The 10,926-nt window shown below is 32.6% G+C and overlaps 1 long non-coding RNA gene across 1 annotated transcript; it reads left to right on the plus strand.

Moving 5' to 3' along the window:
• The first annotated feature begins 493 nt into the window (after nt 1-493).
• Nucleotides 494-10,655, plus strand: LOC117343453. Its single transcript, XR_004536018.1, has 3 exons — nt 494-609; nt 9,893-9,958; nt 10,564-10,655. It is a non-coding gene; the product is annotated as an uncharacterized LOC117343453 (long non-coding RNA).
• The last annotated feature ends 271 nt before the right edge of the window (nt 10,656-10,926 follow it).

Here is a 10,926-nt window from a genome sequence, read left to right on the forward strand (position 1 = left end):
TCATACGGCCGGTTCATGCCAGCAGCATGGGTACAAATATTGGTGTATGGTTCAGGAACAGAAGTAATTGCAAGTAATTCAAATAGTTGTTGATATTCTATTTCTAGTAATTCATTATGTGACTTTTGTCTTCAAAGCTGAAAAGTAATTCCATGTAATAGGTCAAACAAACAGGTCATTTTGCACATAAACCATGACGATCAGAAAAACATAAACCGCCCGCATCAACTATCTTTAAATAAGTATAATTCATAGTGCAAATAATCAACTGATAATAGACGGTTGATGTATATCTTCACGGGATTAGACGTTGCACTTTACAACAGCCTAGGTTACAAACTGAAAATTTTTCGTACATTGCGTCCTGTTTCATGTTTCACAACCATATAGAAAACAGCGTGGTCTGTCGAATGTTTTAAGAAGGTACTTAGGCAACAAGGAAATATAATATATGAGTCATCATCAAGTCTGTTTTAACAGAAGATTACAAATTCAAGATCGTTCATTGTTGCTCCGACAGTGCTACGCATTGAACTGCACGATGAAATTGATCATTGTCGTTTGCAGTTTTCTTGCACTCCTAGCTTCAGGGGCGTTTGGCCTCAGTGGGTGAGTTACAATTTACGTATTAGATGTTTTATGATATATCGTTACCCTTACATGTTTGAAACTATCGTTATTATGTAATTTTGCCGGTATTATAGAAAGCATTGAAAAAAGGGAGATTTAAAAAAAATTCTGATAGCAATCATAAACGTTTAATTTTATATATATATTGACCTTGTGCCTGTGTATGGTTATTGAACAGCAATCTTTATTTTGGCTGGAGAAATGATTAGATTTCATTTTTAATTCTATCAAAAATCTTTACTCGCCCTAAGCCAGCCACTGAAATGTTTGTTATCATGTTATATACGTATCCATTACGTTATACCTTTAATTTCGATGTAGATTGTGTGTGCTTTGGAATATCGTGTTTGCATTCGATTCTTTTTGACGTGCGTATGATGAGAGATTCCCCACTGTTTATTTTGATTTTCAATTAATACCGTTAAGAGACTTCTGTATAATCTATTCATTAATGTGTGGATAAAATTTAACTCTTCGGGATAAGATTACTTTGTAGAATTCAAAACTGTTTCAATTTGTACTTAACCATTAGAACACATTTTATCTTACGTAGTTATTATGCAACCTTATCAGATGTCTCTTAATAGACAGTGTTGGTGAACTTTAGACAAGGTGTAACTTGTATGTCACTTTAAAGATTATTTCAATAGCGATACAGCTCATAATATTCTACCTGAAGTTGAAATCCAATATTGAAATGAGATTCTATACATATTATGAACAGCCTTGTCAAGATTTCAACCTACGTTTTATATCTTAGCTTGCTTACCTTGGAATCTTTGTCAATTGTATGTAACTTTCGGTATTAGATTATAATGTTGTTGCCTGTTAGTAAATCATTGGGTTTTGTATGCAGGTAACCAATGTTTCTATATCATAATACCTCGTAGTCTGTAAGTAGATCATTGGGTTTTGTATGTAGGTAATATTTGTTATTAGTTTATATTACGTTTTAGCCTGTTTGTAGATAAATTGGTTTTGTATGAAGGTTACTTTTGTAAAAACAATACAATGTTTTCGCCTGTTAGTAAATAATTGAGTTTTGTATATACATTTCGATGTAGTAACCTTTGTTACTAGATTATGTTTTCGTCTGTAAGTAGATAATTTATTTTTGTCTATGAAGGTAAGTTTTGTTACATGATCATACTATTTTAGTCTGTAAGTAGATAATTGTGTTTTGTATGAAGGTAACCTTTTTAACCAGATTATATTACGTTTCAGATCATAATATTTTAGTCTGTAAGTACTAGATTATAACATTCTATTTATCATATGTAAATATTTGTTTGTTAATATTTTTGGTATGTTTTCATATTATAAGCCAGTAGATGTTTGTCTATTATCCCTTTGTGGATTTGTTTGTGTCAGTTTCAAGTATGTGTGGATTTCCGGTGCGTGTGTATGTCACTATGTGTGATATTAGAATTAGACATTTTGTTTGTTCATTTACTTGTACATCTATTGTGTCTGTTTTCTGTCACATATTTATTTATTTGGGATACCAGTATTTGTGGATTTGTTTACATAGGATACCAGTATTTGTGTATTTGTTTATGTGGGATACCAGTATTTGTGTATTTGTTTATGTGGGATACCAGTATTTGTGGATTTGTTTACATAGGATACCAGTATTTGTGGATTTTTTAATGTCGAATACCAGTATAATTTCGGATTTGTTTATGTTGGATGCTAGTATTTGTGTATTTATTTATGTTGGATACCAGTATTGTTGGATTTGTTTATGTGGGATACCAGTATATGTGGATTTGTTTACATAGGATACCAGTACTTGTGGATTTGTTTATGTGGGATACCAGTATTTGTGGATTTGTTTACATAGGATACCAGTATTTGTGGATTTGTTTACATAGGATACCAGTATTTGTGGAGTTTTTAATGTCGAATACCAGTATAATTTCGAATTTGTTTATGTTGGATGCTAGTATTTGTGTATTTCTTTATGTGGGATACCATTATTTGTGGATTTGCTTATATCGGATGCCAGTATTTGTAAAATTGTTTATATGGGATACTAGAATTTGTTTATGTGAGATGCCAGTATTTGTGGATTTGTTTATGTGAGATGCCAGTATTTGTGGATTTGTTTATGTGGGATACCAGTATTTGTTGATTTGTTTATGTGGGGTACCAGTATTTGTGTATTTGTTTATGTGGGATACCAGTATTTGTGGATTTGTTTATGTGGGATACCAGTATTTGTGGATTTGTTGATGTGGGATACCAGTATTTGTGGATTTGTTTATGTGGGATACCAGTATTTGTGGATTTGTTTATGTGGGATACCAGTATTTGTGGATTTGTTGATGTGGGATACCAGTATTTGTGGATTTGTTGATGTGGGATACCAGTATTTGTGTATTTGTTGATGTGAGATGCCAGTATTTGTGGATTTGTTGATGTGGGATACCAGTATTTGTGTATTTGTTTATGTGGGATACCAGTATTTGTGTATTTGTTGATGTGGGATACCAGTATTTGTGGATTTGTTTATGTGGGATACCAGTACTTGTGGATTTGTTTATGTGGGGTACCACTGTTTGTGGATTTGTTTATGTGAGATGCCAGTATTTGTGGATTTGTTTATGTGGGGTACCACTGTTTGTGGATTTGTTTATGTGAGATGCCAGTATTTGTGGATTTGTTTATGTGGGATACCAGTATTTGTGGATTTGTTTACATAGGATACCAGTATTTGTGGATTGTTTCTGTCGGATACCAGAATTTGTGGATTTGTTTATGTGGGATACCAGTATTTGTGGATTTGTTTATGTGGGGTACCAGTATTTGTGTATTTGTTTATGTGGGATACCAGTACTTGTGGATTTGTTTATGTGGGATACCAGTATTTGTGGATTTGTTGATGTCGGATGCCAGTATTTGTAAAATTGTTTATATGGGATACCAGTACTTGTGGATTTGTTTATGTGGGATATCAGTATTTGTGGATTTGTTTATGTGGGATACCAGTATTTGTGGATTTGTTTACATAGGATACCAGTATTTGTGGATTTGTTTATGTGGGATACCAGTATTTGTGTATTTGTTTATGTGGGATACCAGTATTTGTGTATTTGTTGATGTGGGATACCAGTATTTGTGGATTTGTTTATGTGGGATACCAGTACTTGTGGATTTGTTTATGTGGGGTACCACTGTTTGTGGATTTGTTTATGTGAGATGCCAGTATTTGTGGATTTGTTTATGTGGGGTACCACTGTTTGTGGATTTGTTTATGTGAGATGCCAGTATTTGTGGATTTGTTTATGTGGGATACCAGTACTTGTGGATTTGTTTATGTGGGGTACCACTGTTTGTGGATTTGTTTATGTGAGATGCCAGTATTTGTGGATTTGTTTATGTGGGGTACCACTGTTTGTGGATTTGTTTATGTGAGATGCCAGTATTTGTGGATTTGTTTATGTGGGATACCAGCATTTGTGGATTTGTTTACATAGGATACCAGTATTTGTGGATTGTTTCTGTCGGATACCAGAATTTGTGGATTTGTTTATGTGGGATATCAGTATTTGTGGATTTGTTTATATGGGATACCAGTATTTGTGGATTTGTTTATATGGGATACCAGTATTTGTGGATTTGTTGATGTGGGATACCAGTACTTGTGGATTTTTTATGTGGGATACCAGTATTTGTGGATTTGTTTATGTGGGATATCAGTATTTGTGGATTTGTTTATATGGGATACCAGTATTTGTGGATTTGTTGATGTGGGATACCAGTATTTGTGGATTTGTTGATGTGAGATGCCAGTATTTGTGGATTTGTTTATGTGGGATATCAGTATTTGTGGATTTGTTTATGTGGGATACCAGTACTTGTGGATTTGTTTATGTGGGATATCAGTATTTGTGGATTTGTTTATGTGGGATACCAGTATTTGTGGATTTGTTTACATAGGATACCAGTATTTGTGGAGTTTTTAATGTCGAATACCAGTATAATTTCGAATTTGTTTATGTTGGATGCTAGTATTTGTGTATTTCTTTATGTGGGATACCATTATTTGTGGATTTGCTTATATCGGATGCCAGTATTTGTAAAATTGTTTATATGGGATACTAGAATTTGTTTATGTGAGATGCCAGTATTTGTGGATTTGTTTATGTGAGATGCCAGTATTTGTGGATTTGTTTATGTGGGATACCAGTATTTGTGGATTTGTTTATGTGGGATACCAGTATTTGTGTATTTGTTTATGTGGGATACCAGTATTTGTGGATTTGTTGATGTGGGATACCAGTATTTGTGGATTTGTTTATGTGGGATACCAGTATTTGTGGATTTGTTTATGTGGGATACCAGTATTTGTGGATTTGTTGATGTGGGATACCAGTATTTGTGGATTTGTTGATGTGGGATACCAGTATTTGTGTATTTGTTGATGTGAGATGCCAGTATTTGTGGATTTGTTGATGTGGGATACCAGTATTTGTGTATTTGTTTATGTGGGATACCAGTATTTGTGTATTTGTTGATGTGGGATACCAGTATTTGTGGATTTGTTTATGTGGGATACCAGTACTTGTGGATTTGTTTATGTGGGGTACCACTGTTTGTGGATTTGTTTATGTGAGATGCCAGTATTTGTGGATTTGTTTATGTGGGGTACCACTGTTTGTGGATTTGTTTATGTGAGATGCCAGTATTTGTGGATTTGTTTATGTGGGATACCAGTATTTGTGGATTTGTTTACATAGGATACCAGTATTTGTGGATTGTTTCTGTCGGATACCAGTATATGTGGATTTGTTTATGTCAGATACCAATATTTGTTGATTGGTTGATGTGGGATACCAGTACTTGTGGATTTTTTATGTGGGATACCAGTACTTGTGGATTTTTTATGTGGGATACCAGTATTTGTGGATTTGTTTACATAGGATACCAGTATTTGTGGATTTGTTTATGTGGGATACCAGTATTTGTGGATTTGTTTATGTGGGATACCAGTATTTGTGGATTTGTTTATGTGGGATACCAGTATTTGTGGATTTGTTTATGTGGGATACCAATATTTGTGGACTTACTTGTATCTGTAACAAGTTACTGGTATTTGTTGATGTTTTGATGTTGAATACGAGGCACAGTATTTGTGGATTTGCTTTTGTATGTTATTCGGTACCAGAATTTATAGATTTGATTTCATCTGGTACATGGTACTACTAGTTGTGGATTTGTTCGTGTCATTTATAGTATACTAGTATTTGTGGATTTGTATGTGTCGACTATAGTATACTAGTATTTGTGGATTTGTATGTGTCGACTATAGTATTCTAGTATTTGTAGATTTGTAGGTGTCGACTATAGTATACTAGTATTTGTAGATTTGTAGGTGTCGACTATAGTATACTAGTATTTGTGGATTTGTAGGTGTCGACTATAGTATACTAGTATTTGTGGATTTGTATGTGTCGACTATAGTAATCTAGTATTTGTAGATTTGTAGGTGTCGACTATAGTATACTAGTATTTGTAGATTTGTATGTGTCGACTATAGTATACTAGTATTTGTGGATTTGTATGTGTCGACTATAGTATACTAGTATTTGTAGATTTGTATGTGTCGACTATAGTATACTAGTATTTGTAGATTTGTATGTGTCGACTATAGTATACTAGTATTTGTGGATTTGTATGTGTCGACTATAGTATACTAGTATTTGTGGATTTGTTTGTGTCGACTATAGTATACTAGTATTTGTAGATTTGTTTGTGTCGACTATAGTATATTAGTATTTGCAGATTTGTATGTGTCGACTATAGTATACTAGTATTTGTAGATTTGTATGTGTCGACTATAGTATACTAGTATTTGTAGATTTGTATGTGTCGACTATAGTATACAGGTATTTGTAGATTTGTAGGTGTCGACTATAGTATACTAGTATTTGTAGATTTGTATGTGTCGACTATAGTATACTAGTATTTGTAGATTTGTATGTGTCGACTATAGTATACTAGTATTTGTGGATTTGTTTGTGTCGACTATAGTATACAGGTATTTGTAGATTTGTATGTGTCGACTATAGTATTCTAGTATTTGTAGATTTGTAGGTGTCGACTATAGTATACTAGTATTTGTAGATTTGTATGTGTCGACTATAGTATACTAATATTTGTAGATTTGTATGTGTCGACTATAGTATAGTAGTATTTGTAGATTTGTATGTGTCGACTATAGTATACTAGTATTTGTAGATTTGTATGTGTCGACTATAGTATACTAATATTTGTAGATTTGTATGTGTCGACTATAGTATAGTAGTATTTGTAGATTTGTATGTGTAGACTATAGTATTCTAGTATTTGTAGATTTGTTTGTGTCGACTATAGTATACTAGTATTTGTAGATTTGTATGTGTCGACTATAGTATACTAGTATTTGTGGATTTGTAGGTGTCGACTATAGTATACTAGTATTTGTAGATTTGTAGGTGTCGACTATAGTATACTAGTATTTGTAGATTTGTAGGTGTCGACTATAGTATACTAGTATTTGTAGATTTGTAGGTGTCGACTATAGTATACTAGTATTTGTAGATTTGTAGGTGTCGACTATAGTATACTAATATTTGTAGATTTGTATGTGTCGACTATAGTATAGTAGTATTTGTAGATTTGTATGTGTCGACTATAGTATACTAGTATTTGTAGATTTGTATGTGTCGACTATATAGTATACTAGTATTTGTAGATTTGTATGTGTCGACTATAGTATACTAGTATTTGTGGATTTGTATGTGTCGACTATAGTATACTAGTATTTGTGGATTTGTATGTGTCGACTATAGTATACTAGTATTTGTGGATTTGTATGTGTCGACTATAGTATACTAGTATTGGTAGATTTGTATGTGTCGACTATAGTATACTAGTATTTGTGGATTTGTATGTGTCGACTATAGTATACTAGTATTTGTGGATTTGTATGTGTCGACTATAGTATACTAGTATTGGTAGATTTGTAGGTGTCGACTATAGTATACTAGTATTTGTAGATTTGTATGTGTCGACTATAGTATACTAGTATTTGTAGATTTGTATGTGTCGACTATAGTATACTAGTATTTGTAGATTTGTATGTGTCGACTACAGTATACTAGTATTTGTGGATTTGTATGTGTCGACTATAGTATACTAGTATTTGTGGATTTGTATGTGTCGACTATAGTATACTAGTATTTGTGGATTTGTATGTGTCGACTATAGTATACTAGTATTTGTGGATTTGTATGTGTCGACTATAGTATACTAGTATTTGTGGATTTGTAGGTGTCGACTATAGTATACTAGTATTTGTGGATTTGTATGTGTCGACTATAGTATACTAGTATTTGTAGATTTGTATGTGTCGACTATAGTATACTAGTATTTGTAGATTTGTATGTGTCGACTATAGTATACTAGTATTTGTGGATTTGTATGTGTCGACTATAGTATACAGGTATTTGTAGATTTGTAGGTGTCGACTATAGTATACTAGTATTTGTAGATTTGTATGTGTCGACTATAGTATACTAGTATTTGTGGATTTGTAGGTGTCGACTATAGTATACTAGTATTTGTAGATTTGTATGTGTCGACTATAGTATACTAGTATTTGTAGATTTGTTTGTGTCGACTATAGTATACTAGTATTTGTGGATTTGTAGGTGTCGACTATAGTATACAGGTATTTGTAGATTTGTATGTGTCGACTATAGTATACTAGTATTTGTAGATTTGTATGTGTCGACTATAGTATACTGGTATTTGTAGATTTGTATGTGTCGACTATAGTATACTGGTATTTGTAGATTTGTATGTGTCGACTATAGTATAGTAGTATTGGTAGATTTGTATGTGTCGACTATAGTATACTAGTATTTGTAGATTTGTAGGTGTCGACTATAGTATACTAGTATTTGTGGATTTGTAGGTGTCGACTATAGTATACTAGTATTTGTGGATTTGTAGGTGTCGACTATAGTATACTAGTATTTGTAGATTTGTATGTGTCGACTATAGTATACTAGTATTTGTAGATTTGTATGTGTCGACTATAGTATACTAGTATTTGTGGATTCGTAGGTGTCGACTATAGTATACTAGTATTTGTGGATTTGTAGGTGTCGACTATAGTATACTAGTATTTGTAGATTTGTAGGTGTCGACTATAGTATACTAGTATTTGTGGATTTGTATGTGTCGACTATAGTATACAGTTATTTGTAGATTTGTATGTGTCGACTATAGTATACTAGTATTTGTAGATTTGTATGTGTCGACTATAGTATACTAGTATTTGAAGATTTGTATGTGTCGACTATAGTATACTAGTATTTGTAGATTTGTATGTGTCGACTATAGTATACTAGTATTTGTGGATTTGTAGGTGTCGACTATAGTATACTAGTATTTGTAGATTTGTATGTGTCGACTATAGTATACTAGTATTTGTAGATTTGTATGTGTCGACTATAGTATACAGGTATTTGTAGATTTGTATGTGTCGGTTACAAGGTACCAGCATTTGTGAATAATTACGTGTGGGATGTTAAGTATGTTACCTCTGTTACTAGATATCTATGTGTTATATCGGTTATTATATACCTTTGTGTTATATCGGTTATAATTACGTGTGGGATGTTAAGTATGTTACCTTTGTTACAAGATATCTATGTGTTATATCGTTTATAATTACGTTAGGGATATTGAGTATGTTACTTCTGTTACTAGATATCTATGTGTTATATCGGTTATAATTACGTGTGGAATGTTAAGTATGTTACCGCCGTTACTAGATATATATGTGTTATATCGGTTATAATTACGTGTGGGATGTTAAGTATGTTACCTCCGTTACTAGATATCTATTTGTTATATCGGTTATAATTACGTGTGGGATGTTAAGTATGCTACCACTGTTACTAGATATCTACGTGTTATATCGGTTATAATTACGTGTGGGATGTTAAGTATGTTACCTCCGTTACTAGATATCTATGTGTTATATCGGTTATAATTACGTGTGGGATGTTAAGTATGTTACCTCTGTTACTAGATATATATGTGTTGTATCGGTTATAATTACGTGTGGGAGGTTAAGTATGTTTTCTCCGTGACTAGATATCTATGTGATGTATCGGTTATAATTACGTGTTGGATGTTAAGTATGACAATTTATGATCAGGTATCCATAAAATGTACTTAAGTTTTTTTTATCTTTTCACCTTAGCAATGTGTGTCATCGTCAAGCCAGCTTTACCATTCTCTGGAAATATTGCAAATTCCATTTTATCGGGTAAGATTATTATTTTTCAATCATTACAGTTTTAATTTCAGATTAAATTTTACCATTTTTGATGTTTTATTAGATACATGTGTCGACTGTAGTAATGTTACCATTACCCTACAGGAAAACATCTTTGTTATCCCACTAAATCAATCACAATAAGTTTTCATGGTACAACGATTATAACGCTAGAATTAATATGGCAGTCGAATGAAACATACACATCAATTGTTTTTAAATATCGTGAATAGATGTTAAGTAAGAAAACACATATGAACATCGTATCAAAGTCTGTTATAATTTATTCGTTTCAATGCCCATATTAAGTGGTAAACGATATATCGAAACTGTTACCTGGTTGTTGTGAACGATAGAATTCTTTAGAAATGAACTAATGTTGCTGAAATCTTGCAGGATTGTCAACTGTTAATTTAATTTTTGTTGTAGGTGATTCGTAAAAGTGTAAGATCAAAAAAGACATAATCGAAAAGTTTCAGCAATAGTTTTTATACTGTCAACATACATTGTTTAGCTTTTTTCGTGATTACAAACATCCGCCCTTACCATCTGTCATCATTCGAAAATGTTAACCTCTCAAATGTTTCCTGATGAAGGTGCTGGTCCTGGGGGGTCAGTACGCATACGTCATATTACACGAAGTCATATTGCTGCAGTGGCAATGTTGAACAGTCTGGACTTTGTATACGTAAGTATTTTAAACATCATATTCACATTATACATAATTGATATGACTGTTTCTCGCACAGATTTGTCTTCCATTTTACTTGTTCAATATTTCTCTGTAACCCCCTCGGTGTGACATCTCTATCAATCCTAGCGTATGACAGATCACACATTAACGCGTTCTTACAACAATACAATGACGTCAGGGTTACAATTTAATTATTCATTTTTTAGAATAATGCATTATCAAAAACAATAATACATTAACATGAAAAAGAACAAATATATAGAGG

The sequence above is a fragment of the Pecten maximus genome, chromosome 15 (assembly GCF_902652985.1).
Source record: "Pecten maximus chromosome 15, xPecMax1.1, whole genome shotgun sequence".
NCBI lineage: Eukaryota > Metazoa > Mollusca > Bivalvia > Pectinida > Pectinidae > Pecten > Pecten maximus.